Source organism: Falco naumanni, chromosome 6, assembly GCF_017639655.2.
Source record: "Falco naumanni isolate bFalNau1 chromosome 6, bFalNau1.pat, whole genome shotgun sequence".
Classification (NCBI taxonomy): Eukaryota; Metazoa; Chordata; class Aves; order Falconiformes; family Falconidae; genus Falco; species Falco naumanni.
In genome coordinates, this window is record NC_054059.1 from 71145886 (window position 1) to 71162776 (window position 16891).

The 16891-nt window shown below is 43.0% G+C and overlaps 1 protein-coding gene across 1 annotated transcript in view; it reads left to right on the plus strand.

Moving 5' to 3' along the window:
- The first annotated feature begins 2680 nt into the window (after positions 1–2680).
- RP1L1 (RP1 like 1) overlaps positions 2681–16891 on the plus strand; it is a 44061-nt gene continuing 29850 nt past the window's right edge. The window contains exon 1 of the mRNA XM_040599362.1: positions 2681–2954. The gene's annotated coding sequence lies outside the window, so the exon portion shown is untranslated. The remainder of the gene's footprint in view (positions 2955–16891) is intronic.

The following is a 16891-nucleotide window of genomic DNA, read 5'->3' on the forward strand; positions in this document are numbered from 1 at the left end:
ATCCCCTTGTGCTGACCTTCAGGTGCTCTCCTGCTGTCCTGCCATCCCCTTCCAGGCTCTGGGCATCTTTTGCTGGCACTGGCATCAAACTGGTAGGAGTGGGATGGACTGAGGTTCTCCTCATCAGTCATGAAGGTTGCCAAAATGCAGTTAATGGTATTAAACAATCATTACAACAATCTCAGAGGAGAAAAGTGCTGGGAATCCCACTCTGAGCAACTCAATGTGTAATCTTCTTTTGGAAAAAAAACCCAGTCAACAACTGCAGCATAAGGTCAAGCTGATCATGTGCAGCTTTAACTTATGAAGCCATTGCACAGGATAAAGCTGGAGAGATTCCCCTCATTTCGACGACAAACAGCCATCAATCCCTTGAGAGATTTAACATGACACCTGCCTGAAGTTCCAGGCTGCAACGTGTGGAGTCCTCACACATGTCTGCAGTAAGCCCTGCTTTCAGCTCCACTTTGAAGATCACTGCAGATGTGATTTAAGTTTCAGATGGGAGAGAGCAGGGAAGGAGATGGGAGTACAACACACAAGAGGAAAATGTTTTTACATCACTCTTCTTGTGGCCTTGTGTTTTGGAGTATTATTTTGGGTGAATCATGCAGAATTAGATTCTGCTGTAGTTCCATCATTGAATAATACATTGCAAACAGCCCCTGGTCTGTCGTCAGCAGGGCAATGGTCACTTGCAAAGGTAATTCAGAGCTGGCTCAGGTCTCTCCCTGTCTCCATGTAGAAGGACCAAAACCACCTGAAGGTACTTAGTAATTGCTGGGACTACTTATTTACAGCTACAGCTCATGTGGGGTAAAGATGGGATTTATTGTAACTCAGACATTGAATTCTTTATGCCTATGATGTGTGTGTTTTGCATATGATGTTGCTCCTAGATGAGACATGACGAACAGAGCCTAGAAAATGGTTCAGCTCATTCTAAAGCAGAGGGCCCAGAGACGTCCTCCCCCAGGTGAAATTAAAAATTTTGCAGGTTTATTCCCTAATTTTTTCTTCCTCAAAAGAAGGAAAAAAAAATACAGCAACTTCTGAGGGGGACAGTACCATTTGTTATTTTGGCACAAATCTAATTTATTTGACAGTCAACCACAGTGTGTCTTTAGGCTCAGTAGTAACTGAGCATTGAACCACTCTGAGATTTGTTGGCTCTCGCACAGCTGGGCTGACACTGGCCTGCATCTAAGATGAGGTGAGAAGACATCTGACTGTTAAAAGAGTACTTCAGGCTTGGGAGAAAAAGAAGGGCATCCTTCTAGTTTTTATTGGTAAAATGTAACAGAAGCCATATTTACAATGAGGATTCCTGATCACCACCAAAGGAACAGTAGCAATAATTGGATGATATTTAGTACTGCAGTTAGCTAGTTCTTTTCACTCTGGGATGCAGGAAGGTTTTGTGCTTAAGCACTTGCTTATCCTCATGTGAACCATATGACTGGGCAGGCTGAGAGTGGGCACCCATCTCCTTCAACTCTAGATGTCTATGAGGTAGAGGTTAGTATCTGAGCTAACATCTCAGACTTCATTTATTCCCTGGAGAGACCGAGGCACTCCTGAGGGTGAATCAGCTGACCTGTTTCTGACATCAGCTGTAAAATGGGAGGAATTGTGCCCTGAGGAGCATGCTGAGCAGGGAGTGTAGGATGCTCACCAGGTCCATAGTGTAGATACCTGTGTGTGGTCAGGTAGTTTCCATGCATGCTGTCTCCCAGTACAAGGTTGGGGTGACACTCAGCCACGCACCATTATTGCTGCATGTTCTTGGTACAACCTAAAGGAAGCCCAGATAAGGAAGCAGGATGCAGTCTCAGCATAAGCTGGAAAGTTTTTGGGTGAATAATCGTTAACACGGACTGCAGAGGACATCAGCTTTGCAGGCTGGGCAGTGTTTTCATGTAAGAAAATGAGAGAGTCTTTTGGCAAGAAGGCATGGTCTGAGGTGAAGGTATTGAGCTAGGCATTAGGACATTTGGGGTCTGCACTTGGCCTCACTGTGTTGTTTTGTTTTGTTTCTAGCCTCACCAGGATATGAAGATGCCTCTTTTCTCACTGGTGAATGATGTTTCCCCTTGTCTCTTTGGGGTTGTGATTTTTGTCGTTCCTTATCACAGAATGGTTTGGGTTGGAAGGGATCTTAAAGATCATTTGTAGGTGCCCTTTAAGATCCTCTAATGGAATATAGGAAACTTTGTCCTGGGTTCTGAGTTTTGGTTTTGGTTTTTTTTTTTTTTTGCCATTCATGAGGTCTTTTTCAGGCTGGGAGGGACCTTTGCAATCATTTAGTCTGATTTATTTACTGCATATCACAGGCTGGAGACTTAAAACGTGGGCTTTGTGATCAGAAAAGGCAAGAAAGCCTTTGCCACCAGGAGCCAGCTTTTACCCTGCGTTCAAGCTTGTGACTTGAATACCAAGGAAGAGGAGGCACTGGGTTAGGCTCGTCAAGCAGCAGACACCATGGTATACATGGTGATGCAAATTTCTCAGTCATCAGATTTGTATGAGGACCAAGAGGAAAAAAAAGCATCTTTAAAACCTCATTAGTTAATTATCATCACTGCAGATGGTGCTCAGCTGTAAGCTCCTTTCTGCTTGTCTTAATCCCATTCCAAGTGGCTACCCCATGCAGAAGAGCCTGTTTGTTTTTTTTATCAGGAGGAGTGGTTGCGCACGGGAGCCTGTGGTGTTGGGGAAAGCTGCAAGAAGGGCAGAGATGTGAAGCTTTAGGAAAGGAGGTGGGGGCCCATCCCCTTGTGCAGGCAGCAAGCGAGCAGAAGTGTTCCATCTTTCGTTTGCAGGGCTGAGAAGTGTAAACCTGGGAGATTTCTCTGCCTGGCTTTTGATCTCTGCTGTGAGGGCTCAAGGGAGGCCTGACCTGGCATGGATTATTGACATGAGCAAAGCTATGTACCTGGATTACCTTCTTTGTGGTGAGTTGAATTTGTCTCTCTCTATCCCTCTATACACTTCTGAATCAAAACAGGGAGAAGGAGCAACAAGGGAGTGATGGAGAGCAGGTAGCAGCAGCGGGTCTGGTGTTGGTATCAATTGCATTTTTTCAGTAGCTCTGTTGTCCTTTTTTTTGTATCTTTCTTACTATGAAAGTGAGATGTGGTGTTCACGTGGGAGAAATAGGTCTCTGTGATAAATAAGTTATACCTGTGGGGGAAAGCTGCTGATGTGACCAAGCCATAGCTGGTGGCTGTTGAGCAATGCAGATGTTATCCCTGGAAGATTTCGGAAGGCTGTTTTTGTGTTTTCCTGGGAGGTTTTGCAGTGGGCTCTGGGTCCGTCCCTAATGAGCCATTTCCCCAGCAAACAGGTCTCCTTTCTATATCAGGGAAAATTCGGTTTCCCTGATACAACTTACTGTGCAGCCACCTCAAGTCTCCGCTGCTATTCAGGGACAGCGGGAGGCTGAGTGGATCAAGCCCGTAAGACATACGGGCCCCTGTGCACAGAGGGGACTCCTGGCCGGTTTAAGCAGCGCTGCCCAGGCAGGGAGCCAGGCTGGTCGCAGGCTTGCCCCAACACCGGCCCATGATGGGAGAGACTGTGACTTTCACCACAAACCCAATTAGAGTCTAAATCAGAATTTCTGCTCATTTTCCCTGTAAGATCTGAATGCCCACAAGACTCTTTTTCTTGTGTCCCCCTCCTCCCCCTTCTTTTTCTTTTGTAGGCAACCCCTCAGTCTTCCTAAGTACAAGCTAAAAGGGAGGGCTTGTATTTTTTGGCTAATACAAGCCTTGGGTCATTAACCCTTGACAATTCTTCAGTGAATTACTATTAAGAAATTAATTCATTGCTTGGCCTGAAGATAGGTTTATACAGTTAATAACATAAGTGTTATTTAGATCATCAAATTTGACCCCTTGAATAGCATGGGGAACTGAATTTCATCCTGTAGCTCATGGCCTTTCGGTTGTGGTCTTTATACATCACGTCAGGAAACTCTTAATGTCAGGGACGCATGTCTTGAGGGGCTGAATTAACACGGAAGGGAAGAAAAGTAATGATGTAAATTTACCAGGAGGTCATGGGTCAGCAGCCCATCGAGTCTTTGAAGAGAGGAGCCTGGCAATACCCAGTTACCTCTTGCTCAAAACCCACCCGCTTTCATCTGTCTGTTATGGAAGAATATCGCCTGGTGGCCGTACTCCTAGTCTGGGAACTTCTGCATATCTGTGAGCCTTCTTGTAGGGTTGGGACCAAGATTTGTATTTGCTCTTGAACATCTGAAACTACAGTAGGTTCTTGGCCTGTCTATAATCGCTATGAATTATTGGTTGTGACGGTGATTGGTTGGTATTTGTCTTCTACATCTTTTACTCTGCAAAATAGCTCCTTACAGCAACTGAGGGCGCAAGATAATGTTTGTATCTTGTGTTGGTTCTTTGTTCCCCCACCCAGCTTCGCTGGATCTCCCTTGACTGTCCTTTGGCGCTTTAATATTTTTTTTTCTCATCTCTTTAATTTATTTCCTTGTAATCATGGCTGTCTTCTTATTGTGCCTTGGAGAAACATGAATCATTGGCCAATAGGTGAGTCTTATTGCTATCAATTGTTGTTATTAATCTGTGCCTGTTCATGTAAAACAGGGACAAACTGCACATTCAAGTGTAATATACTGCCTATACAGTTTAGGTGGTTAAAATATATTAAAAAATCAGTTTGAAATGATAAACCATGGATTTCTTAATCTTTTCCATTCACAGTGCAATTTTTTTCCCCTGAAGTCTACTCTCCCTTTTAAAAAGTAAATAACTTGCTTCCCCCCACCCAGTCTATTTTAAATAACCTGGGAGAAGGGGCTTCCACTATTTCATTTGAAGATTATTCCAATCTAAATTACTTCACTTGCTCTTTTCTCAGTTTTATCCCATCACATCTAATTATACCCTTTTGCTCTACATTAAGCAGTTCCTCTGCATGTGTGGAGAGAATTAGCACCTTAACATTTCAACCACCTAGAGAATGAAAAACGCAGGAGAAAATCAAGACCCAGGTGCAGCTAGTGCCAAAAACACTGTTTCAGAAAGGATTTGATTTCATTTATTTGTGTAGTGCCTACACTCATCAGCTTCCCACAAGCTTAACTTACCTCCTGGCTTGCAGCATGTAGTCATTCCTCACTGTTCATTTACAAGGGCTGAGAGCTCTTCACAGTGGAGATCCTACTTCTTCCTTGGCTCTCAGCTCCCTCCTGCCTGCCAGCTCTTTTATTTTCCCTCAGGCATTAGTCAGCCAAGCAATGTATATTTAGTATTTTCAATATTTTTTTTCCCTCCTTGCTTCATCTAACCAACCCCTCAATCATTTCGTTGTTTTTCTCCAAAACCTCTTAAAATTGTCAGCATCCTGCAGGCTTGTGACTGTCCAATGTTACCCTCAGTCCTTCTCCTCCAGCAAGGCATGCAAGTTAAGTTTGTTGCCTAACTTAGGTGTTTCCACTGATGCCGGTGCCTTGGATTGTGTGATAAGAGTCCTGCATGTCCTTAAAGGCTTAGTGCGAGAGGTGGGCTACCACGATGGCAATGTAAATCCTTCCGTGCTTGTTTCAGAGCAGCTCACCTAGAAACAATGCACTTTTGTCAGAAGCTGGCTTTCTCTCTTTCCCTTTGCTTTAATGAGGTAGTGTAAATCACTGTATGGGGACCAAGGAAACAAAGGCTGTGTCCCTAGAGCTGTCCCAGTGGCCAAATAAATGGTACCAGGCAAGTCACTTGATATGTCAGTGCCTCAGTTTCCCTTTTGGCCTTTGTCTCTTCTGTCTGATGCTCTGGGAACCCTGACTATCACTTAGGTTTGTGTCTATACATCTCTGAGGGGGAGAGAGAATCTAAGAACTGCAGGCTCCCCAAGCTGCCTGCTTTCTACCCACCCCCTGTGCTATGTGCTGGGCTTCTGCTGGGTCTCAGCATCCACAGCATTCTTGGAAGGAGCCAGGCTTGGAAGTCTGGTGATGGCATATGCAGGACCAATTGGATGCTGTTCAGCAAAAAGAGGGTGGCTTGTGGTACAGCACCCAGAGAGCAGAGGTGACTCCTTGAGCACGCAAGCAGGGTGGTGGTGGGCAAGTCTGCTCCTGACAGCAAGCCTGGGCCCGTGCTGGCTGGCGGTGTGGGTGTCCTAACACATGCATTTACCATCAGCCACCTCAACAGGAGCCTCAGAGCACTGCCGGAATCCAAAGGAGCAATAAATCTGTAGAAATTATATCTGCTTACTTAACCAACCCAATGCATGTCCCAAAACCACGTTGTGCCAGTTCTTCTCCTTAAACCAGCATGTGTTTTCAGATGTTTTAGCCTGGTGCAGTCAGCAAAGCTGTGAGAGTAAGAAATCACTTTGCTGTTTTACGGAAATATACGTACAGATGCCAGTTAACCTCCAGATGCTGTGCTGGGTTGCACTGGAGTGACAGAAGAGCAGACCATGCCTCTCAGAGCCCAGAAAGCAATAAAGCTCTTGCAAGTAATAAAAATAACTTGCTGAGTTGTAAGTTTTAAATATTTCATTTAGAGTTACTAGGAAGTAACACATTTACAGTAACTTTTGGTACTGGAAGTGTATCTAAGAATAAAGAGATACATCCTGAACATAAGAGGTAACTGACAACTGATACAGTTGGTTCAATAAATTACAACAGTCTGGTGGAAATTTTTTTTGTCCTACTTGAGGGAACATTCACTGCTGCATCAGAGCTTATTTGGAGTTATTCCCTACAAACTGCTCAGGTTTGTTTTGCTCAGTAGCTTGGTTTCTTCATATTTGCATTCTTTGTGCATTAGCTGACCAGGCTTAGTCACCTGGTGTCATCCTTGTTTCCTGACTGTACAAGCCAATCTCATGTCACTGAGATCTGGCCATGAGGTCTTGTGGGAAGGTAGTTCTGACTTGCCCTCCATGAACACCTCAGCAAGCCCATAAGCATATTTGGCAGATGCTCTTGCCATTAAAGTTCAGGCAAAGTGAACACTGAAGTCAGAAAAACATGGCACTTGGCCAATTCATGGGAAAAAATCAGCACAAGTGATCCCAGGTATATTTTGCGGTACTGTTCCAGACCTGTTCCCTTTTTGCTGGGGATCTGTGTACCCATTTCAATATGCTATGACTTTAAGCTTCCTCAAAGGCATGCAAAGCCTCTTAATAAAATAATCTTGCTATTTCTTATCATATCTCCCTTTAAGTGAGAGGCAGGACAAATTGGACAGTGTTCACATCTGAATCCAGATCAAGATCAGTTGTAGGCTGGGAAATGGTGGTGCTGAAGAGCTGAGTGATGACTGTGGTGTAATATACGCTTTGCATTAACTCCTACATGTTTTAGAAGATGGAAAGGGAGGCACACAGCAGCAAGGAGAACTACATATCTCCCTACGCTTTCACGTGCCACCTATTACCACAGAATCTGAAAACTTTTTGCTCCATGGATTGCAAGGTGTGAGCTGAATTGGCCAACCCCAGAAAACGTTAGGAGAGGCAGGATCAAGAAAGGAGAAGGTCAGTGTCTTCAGAGCCACTGAGAGTGGTAAGGGCAAATGTGAAAACATGGGAAAACTGAAGGAAACCACCCAATTGCAGCAGTGAAGAGTTTTATGGGCAGGATGTTGAATAGATCTTGCACAATATTGTGAAAGCTAGTGAAGTTTATACAGGTCGAGATAAGCTAACTCAGCAAAAGGCAGATGTTTTAGCAGGAAAGGATGGAATGAGATTTTGGAGAGATTACAGTCAATTATCTGTAGAATTTGGCAACAATCCAGATAAGAGTGTTTGGTGTGAAGGAGATGTAGGTGTTGAACATGACATGGAGATTGTGAGTTTGAGTGTCATGAGTGGAGGTTATTCTCAGCAAGGAGGGCTGGGGAAGGAACATGTTTGTGGTGAAAGATAAGGAGGTATTCTTTTAACCGCGATAAAAATGTTGGCAGACCTACATCTGGGAAAGAGCTCAGAGGAAAGAGAGGAGAGACCCAGCAGTGGAGAGTTACACCTGCTACCATGAATGTGGAGCATGATGTCACCAGCTGACATCACAGGAAGCATGATGTCAAGAGGAGAAGGAATGACAATAAGGAAGAAGTACCAGGGCATTCAGAGAAGATGTGGAGGGAAGGCAGCAGACGATGGCCAGTCTCTCACACAGCAGACCAAGGCTAACAAACATGGTGTCCATTGCTGTGGAGGAGAGATGGATCTCAGCTGCAGCTCAAGTAGAAGAGGGACAGGAGGTGGCTTTTTTAGCTGTTCGGTTTATTTTTTAATGTGAAGTTCAAATGTAGAGTCTTTTAAAGGACCCAACCCATTCTGTTCATGAAGTTTTGAATGTTTCAATATTAAATGTCTATTTTATTACTTTTTTTTTTAACAAACATTCTTTCAGCTGTTTTGAAAGAGTAAAAGGAAAGCTAAGGTGAAGCAGACTTATTAATTAAATTTAGAAAGTCTTTTTTTTTCCTTATCGTCTCTCAGAAATATCAAAGGAATGATATTTGAAGGGTCAGCCTAGGAGGGACTGTGGTGGGGTTTTTGGCATTTTTTCCCTCCCCTCCTCAGTATTTCAGATATTAATTCCTGGTAATTCTTTTCCACCCGATTTTCGTTTTTATTATTATTATTATTGAAAATGTTCTTTTAAGGGTCAGACAAAGAGACCATTCCACCTCACCCTCCTTTTTTATCAATTCAAGTTTTCAGTTCTGGTAATTTGGAGCCAGGACCCAAAGAATGATACACATCTGATGAAACAACCTTGTTGTCACTGTTTCTTTTCCAGACAGTGGAGAGCAACAGCAGTTTTAAGACAGAATTCATCTGAGACATCCAGTTCAGGATGAGATGATTACGGCCTAAAAGATAGCATATCTTTCTGGTGACTCTGTAGGCAGGCTGGAGTGACTGTCTCAAGTAAAGACATTAGACAACCATATCTAGCCTGAGTTATCCTGCCTGGCTCAGATATATTCGTCCCACGGTGCCCAGGCACTGGCTGATCCTTGCTTCCGCTCCCTGGTTGCACATGATCTCTCCAGCCCTGTTTGGGGTTGAGCAGTTGTGGAGCCACCTGACCATACTACCCCACTGCAACACTTTGTTCTTCCAGAATGGCCGCAACACGTCTGGGAAGGAGCGTGCCTGTGGGAAATACCCACCATTGTCACACAGCTGGTGGCAGAGAGAAAGCATTGTCCCTTCTGCTCCTGCACACTGCCCAAAAGGAGCAGATGTTCAGCAAGTGCTAATCCCAAGGGATCGTGTGAGTTCCAGTGAGTCCTGCTGGCTCATCTGATCTGAGAATCTGGCACTGAGATTCAATATGCGGAGAAAAGAAAGAACAGTTCATTGTGTTAAAAGTGTAGGCAAGCAAAAATTGCAGAGATCACCAAATTTAGACTTTGGCCAGGGTACCAGTATTAGCAATGCTACCCTTAATGAGAGGTCAAAGTTCTGCTGACATGAATTAAAATCAAGAATAAGTAAAATTGGAAGGATGTAAATCTTTGGGGTAGAGCAGAAGTAGCGGAAAAAGCAGGACCATTAACAAATGAAAAAGGATGCTAATGATTCAAAACTGGCTGAGTTATTGAACACCTTTAAAAAAAAAAATTCTCCTAAAGAAGAAAACTATTAGAGAGTAGTTTGGACAGGATTTAAAGTGAGGAAGGAAGTCACTATAAACAGAAAGTAATTGATAAAGAACAAGTAGAATAATCCTTGAAAAAATCAGAAACAACACAGATCAGCTTTGCTGATCATGTTGGCATGTTGGACATTAGGGAATGAATTGGGAAATGAACTGTATCACTTCCCAAAGGCAGCTGATGCTAACTGGGTTGAATAAAGGAGAAAGGGCTGGGACAATACCCCTGATTATTTTTTTCCCCTGTCTACTCAAATCCAAAAGAGAGTGACTCCAGGTGAGACATTGTGTCTTCTAATATAATGTAACAAATGTTAAGGTAGAAATAAGTACACAACTATGTGGCACAAGAGTTGTAGACAAAAGGCCAAATAAATACATGATGCCAGAGAAACTTGACTGCTTCCACTGTCCGTCATAGTATCATAATCAGACTTACAGAATGGTTTGGGTTGGAAGGGGACTTAAAGACCATCTAGTTCTAACCCCCTGCCACAGGCAGGGACCCCTCCCCCCAGCCCAGGCTGCTCCCAGCCCCGTCCAGCCTGGCCTTGAGCCCTGCCAGGGATTCCAAATACCATACAATGCTGAATTTGGCTTGGAAAATTGTTTCAAAGGTGTTTAGAAGTCATTCATCCAACATCATTGTTGGATGAAAAAAAGCTGTCCACAGAGTATAATAATTACCTTTATAACAATATTATTTATGTCAATATGAACATTTATATTATTATAATTTTAATATTATAATAATAAACATGTTCAAAAAGTGAGAAAACATGTACACGTTGAAGTGTGGAGGGATTTGATTTGATTTAACATCTTTTGAAATAAATTTTTAGGAGTGTAGAAAATAAAAATTGATAATAATTTGGAAGGAACTTAAGGGCATCAGAAAGGAAAGAGAAATGGTATAAAGGGGCCTAGAAATGTTAGAAATGGTTCAGAAAAATGAGAACCACCATAGTGGGGGAAAAGCAAATGTTACATATCAAAGCTTTCATAATCTCAAGTGAAAGGTTTGTTAAAAATGTAAAATTAGGAAATGACAGTGGTGTAGAGGAAATTAACTTGTGCCTTAAGGTGGGTGAAAGCACTAGGGTGCAAGTGGTTGTTCTGTTGCACCTGTGGGTAGCCCCACACCGAACTCGGGGGATGGATGTGCAATAAGGTGCCTGTACCTCTGCAGAGTTGGGCACTGTCCTGAGGAAGGAGGGTTGTAGTGGGTTTGCATGGAAACTGGGAAAAAAAGCTTCCAGCACCTGCAGTTGCTGGAATCTATAGTGAGTTTCTTCTGCTGACATATTGCCTTTAGCTGCCAGGTCCAGATTCAGTTGCAGATTGAAACCTCTTCAAACCCGTGGTGACTTTCTTGGTTCACCCCTCAGTAGTTGGCTCCTAAGTGTCACTCCTGAGGCATGCATTGCCTCAGGTCCTGGGGTTTGTGCATATTCCTCCTTCTTCAGCTGCTCACTCTAGTCACCTGGTTTCCTTTCCTGGGTACTCATGTAATCAGCTTTGCTCAGCTTCTTTCTTCATTCTGCTTTACAGATAGGAAGATGAGGAAGCAAAATGGATTGTAAAGGGGAGTGGGTGTGTGTCTGTTAACCAGCCTAGGAAATCTCAAACGGTCGTCTGTAAAAACTTCCATGCCTGAGCTTTTGTATCCTCCTTGGAGATGGAAAAAGCCCTGGAAGGAGCCACCTTGTGTTGCTGTGATCACATAATCAAGGGACATGCATACCAGACAGTCTTCATGAGAAGGCAAAAGAACTGCTAACACCCTGCTCAAACCATGCTTAACCCTTGTGATACGTGCATGTTCTTGTGATCTTGTTCCTTTCATGTAATTGATTGTGTCAATTCTAGGTTTGAATTTGGCAAGTTGCTCCAGTCTTGCCATGCTGTCTCCTCTGTCTGATGTGTTAAATAACACATCTGTTTATCAGTTTCCTGGCACAAACATGCAGATCATCTTAGACATGAAATTCAAGCTCACCTCAAAAAGAAACTCAAAGTTATTTTCCCCAATATTGTCAGAAATGTGAGTAAAGAGCAGTGCAGGTTACCTAAAGCCCTGGGTCTTCAAAACAGCCTGGATGTGGCACTCGAAACACCCCCTGCAATGACCAAAGCATCGTCCCCAGCTTCTAGGGATATTTCTGAACTGTTGCTGGAGCTGAACTGTGTGCAGCTTGAAACACCCAGATGCGACTGTTGCTGTCGGAGCCTGTTGCAGACACCCATGTAATAGGGGCTGTGTCACAGAGTGGTCACTTTAATAGACCACAGCTGGGTGTTGAACATTATGTGGCAGAACTGGCCTCTGCCTCTGGTTTACTTAAGCCCTTGGTTTTGTTTTGGGAAAGACGAGTCCCACATTTCCTCAGCAAAAGAAAACCAATCCTCTGAGTTAGGACTTCTCTGCCCCCTTCAGTGGAAGAATGCTTCAGTTTCACAGTGGACTGTGATTATCAGCATCCCAGGGGAGCTGTCATGGTAGGATTGTATTGAGGCACTCTGAGAACTGATTGATGGGAGGCAACAGGATATGTAGGGGAAGGAATAACAAACAGGCACCACCGTGTCCCTGTCTCTTTCTCACCTAGAGAACCTAATGGTTGCTCCATGTGCCGTCCATCATCTTGTTTTATTATGTTGTACTCATATACAACTATCCTTATGTTTCCTCCTGAGCAGAAAGCAAACCTCATAACTCAGGAGTTTGAACAAAGTCTTAGTATAGAGCTGAGGACCCAGCCTCAGTAAGGTCTGTCCAGTCTGAAGCCCCAATCCTCTAACCAGATTTTTATGGTTCAGTCTCTGTTCTCTGAACTGCTACTGATACCATGAGCTTCGGTCTTCAGATCATAAACGCACCTGTTATTTGCATAGTGGGGGTGACCTGGCAAAGTAGTAACATTTTTCAACTGTTTTTTATCTCATGGTGAAGGGACTCAAGTTGATAATTTAAGTCTGTGAAGACTGGTGTATCAACTGTAGAGACATTGTCTACAGAATAAATGCTTTTAAAAGTAAGGAACATTAAAAAAAAACCTATTTTTTTACCAGTTTCAGAGGGTTTTCTTTCTTTGCACCCATGGTTGATTGCTGAAAAACTACTTATATGATGCACCTAGAATAGGAGAGAGATTTGGTGTAGGTGAATCTGATCCCTGAGATTAATTCTTATCTTCCAGAAAGCTGGGCTTCTTGATTACCTAGGTTAAGTGCAATGTAATCCTTTGCATTGGAGGCTGTAGCTGAAAATACAACTTGGACTGCTGTGCTTTGAAGATTGACTTGTTTCAAACGAGTATGGACCCAAATAAACAAAAACCTGTACATTCTTTCAGGGAAAAACACCCAAACCCCAAACAAAACCCCACTAAAGCCCCCCTGCAAACAACAACAGACCCCATTATCTACTAAGATGTGCCTCACATTTATAAATGAATATTTAATTTTCTTAGAAGAAAATTCAGTAATCGCAAAAGGGAAGAGATAATAATGTTAAACTAATTACAGGTGGAGTATTCTATCAGATCACAGAAAACATTTCTGGTGATGGAACAGTTCAGATGACTGCAAAGGACGGATAATATTAAACTGGCACTTAGCTGGATCTTAATTACCACATGAGCCTGAGCCAAGGAGAGTGCAGACAACCTTTTGGAGAAGCTGTCTTACCTCTGCTAAATCACAGAATAAACTGGGCTGGAAGGGACTTTGGAGATTTTCTTGTCCCACCAGACACTCACAGCCAGGCCCATAGAACAGGTTGCTCAGCTGAATTTTTAATATCTCCAGGGTCAACTATTCTTCCACCTCTTGGGTTCCGGTTTTTGGTCACCATCATGAAGAATTTTTTCTAGTACCTAAAGAGCATTTTACATGTTGCCACATCTTAACGCTTTACTATGCACTCTGGGATGTGTCTGGCTTCCTATATACACTAACCTATACCATGTCCAAGGTAGTTATACACAATGATATGAATGCCTCCCGGTCTTTTATCCAGGTTCAACAATTCTAGTGCTCTCGCCCTCCTCCTGCACATCATGTGCTCCTGTTTTGTCCCGTCATCTTGGTGACCTTTGCTGGACTCATGCCAGTACGCCAGTATCTATCTTGTGCTACAAGAGCAAACCTGGACACAGTGTCTAGATATGCTTTCAAAAGAGCCAAGCAGAAGGGAGTTATGACTTCTCTTGGCCTGCTTAGGACACTGGCTAATACATTGCAGTGCATGGGTGGTGGTCTATGCCATGGGGGCTCGCTGCTGACTCTTGTTCAACTTCAAATCCCGGTCGTTTTTAGCACAGAAGATAGAGGTATGCACCTCTAGTATGTATGCCTTCCAGCTTACTGGTCCAGTGGTGTGGCTCATGAGATGGCTGCCACGGCTGTGGTCAGTAACGTGCTATTCCTGCCAGGAGGTGGTTTTATTTATACCTGACACCAACTCTGACAAGGACCTGGGTGATGAAGAGCCCAATGTTTTAAGCTCATTCAGCCATGGGATAAAATGACAATACCAGCCATCAGACACCTCTTTTCTGAACAATGAAAACCTTCAAGTCCTACAGAGAGTTTGATAAACCTTTTCAAGTAATTTTAAGTATCAAATAAATTGAAGGAAAATATGCAATTTACCTGTTTTGTTTGCAGGGAATTCTTATGTAATCACAGGCAAATGGATACGCTACCTTCCCATTCAATGCTTTATATTCTCTTTTTAAGAATCAAACGTCTCAACTTCTGTCATTTTCCATACAATACTTTGGTCTTGTCAGACCATAAGTACTCCTTGTTAATGTGATCACTTCGACATTAAAAAAGCATTTTTCTTTCTCAAAAAGGGCAAATTGAAATGACCTTTTTTTAAAGAAACACGGTTAGGTCTTACAAAATGATGTTTCATCTTTCTTTTCAGAAACTCCCACCTTTTATGGGAAAAAAATAAAATTAAATAATCTTGTTCATGTTTTCCCTAGAATGCACACCTGGATTTTTCAACCAGCTCCATTCCAATGTTGATGGTGACTTGTAGACCTTTCTCTGTCTGAAAGAAATCTCTTTGTAAAAATGGAAGCTACAATTACTTGTATGGGAAAAGAAACTTCCCAGTAGGAGCCTGCACACCCACATACTGACAAAAGCCATACAAATAGTGACACTAGGCATACTCAGGCCAGGGGAAAGGCACAGATGTTTAGCACTTTGTGGGTTAACTGTTGGAATTTTTGCTGCTGGGCAGGGTATACTCCTGGTGATTTAAAGTATGTAAGTCAAGTCTGGATGCTTCTCCTAAAAGCCTTCTCATCTCTCAAATAGTGTTTATAGACTTGGTGCTAAATTCATTGAGTGAAGTTCTCTAACAGCTCTTTTGCCTCAGCTCAGGCACTTTCTACAGTGGTACTGGATTCCTCTCCTTCTATGTCCCAAACAAAGACAAAGCTGCAAAAACCCCTCAGGGATAACAAGCCTAGTGTGAGAGACAGAAGGCCAAGGCTGATGTGAGACACGTGCTGCAGATATATTGGATTTTGGCTGAGGGTTCACATAATGGATGTCCAACCACATGGTCACACAGCTTCCCCTGTGTGAAGTTGGATAGCAGAGGTGTGATAGGGTTTCGGAGTGTGTGACTTGCCTGCCTGCTGTAGTTTACTCTTTTTGAGATGCTATTTTGAACTGTGATGAGAAATTTAAAAATAGGGGCCAGGCTGCCTGTCACAGTCCTGATTGAGTAGAATGGCCTCCATGAGGAGTTCAGTCTTTCCTGTGGATGGACTCCTACAAATTTTCCAGCAAAGATGCTGACTTCTTATAGTAGATGCAAGGCTACAGAGAGATGATTTGTTCTTCTGGGTGAAGGATCCCACAGGAATGGTGTCTTGACCCTAAGTGTGCTGCCCACAAAGGGAAAAGCAATGCTGTATGAAGAGGACTGTGTAATGGCTCAAACATAAACCTGACGTTTGGAAGATTCATGTTAAGGATTTGATATGTGAAATTTGCCAAACCTATTCCTGCAAGACCCCCAGACTGCTGAGCTTCCAATAAAAGCACTTTATGACTCTGGTCTCTCTGGGAGTAATTGCTTTCTACAAAAGAAGGTGCTTAGTGCTCAAAGTGATATAGGTGCACAGGTGTGATGGGTACATAAGCAACAAATAAATATTGCTAGAAGACAAGAATTCCAGGACACATGGAAGTGAGACTTCCCACTCATTTTGTACCTGAATCCAGCTGATGAATTTCTCTGGTGTGTGTATGTGTTTTCTTTGCAAAGAGGGAGTGTTAGAGAAAGCTGGACAGCTCTCATGAGTTATGGGAATTATGAAAAACCAAGTAATTTCCCATTATTTATCATTCACAGGTGGTTTGTCCTTTTTTCATGACCCAATCTCAGTGACACTCAGTTGTCGAGCATTCATCTGAGACTTTGACTCTGACACCTGCCATGAACTTCGAAATATTCAGGTTAGGACTCACCAGTTTTTCCTGTTAAGACAGTATTTCACTAAGAAGTTGTTATGCATGTCAGTCATCAATGTCCCGAGTAAGCTACTATCAACCAGCTGAGAAGTAACAACCATATACACAAATCCTTAAGGGCCACCATCATCTTTACTTGAGCTCCATTGATTTCCCTGGAGTTACCCAAAAGATAAATCTGATGCCAAAGTATTGTGGATGAGCAGGGAGTCGATGAGTGGGGTGGCCTAGGAAAGTTTTCCAGGTCTCTGCAGGCCTTTATGCAAAAGGAAAATATTACATTTTTGGCCTTGACTGCGTTCTCATTTACACTGGTATAATTTCAGAGGAGTATCACTGAGTCAGATTTATACCTGAGTTACATGGGTGTGAGCAAGGGAAGGATTGGGCAAACTGCTTAAAGCCCCAGTGGATTTGAGAGCCTTCTCCAGCAGCTTAGGTAGCTTTTCTTTCTATCCTTAGCAACACAGTCCTGATTAACCCTCCAAGCTGTGGTCAGTCATTTTGAGGACAGTTTGATTGACAGACAGCATGTAACCTGCTAATGCTGTTCCCTACACTGTCCAGTGCATTAGATCCTGGAGGTAGTAGTTTGGCTGTGTTGGGTTTTTAAAAAAAAATATATTTTGCTGATTTATTTTTAATCTCTTGGATATTCTATGAGAAAAAGTCATCTTGAGCAAGAGGCATGACGTATTTCAACGTAAGTATAAA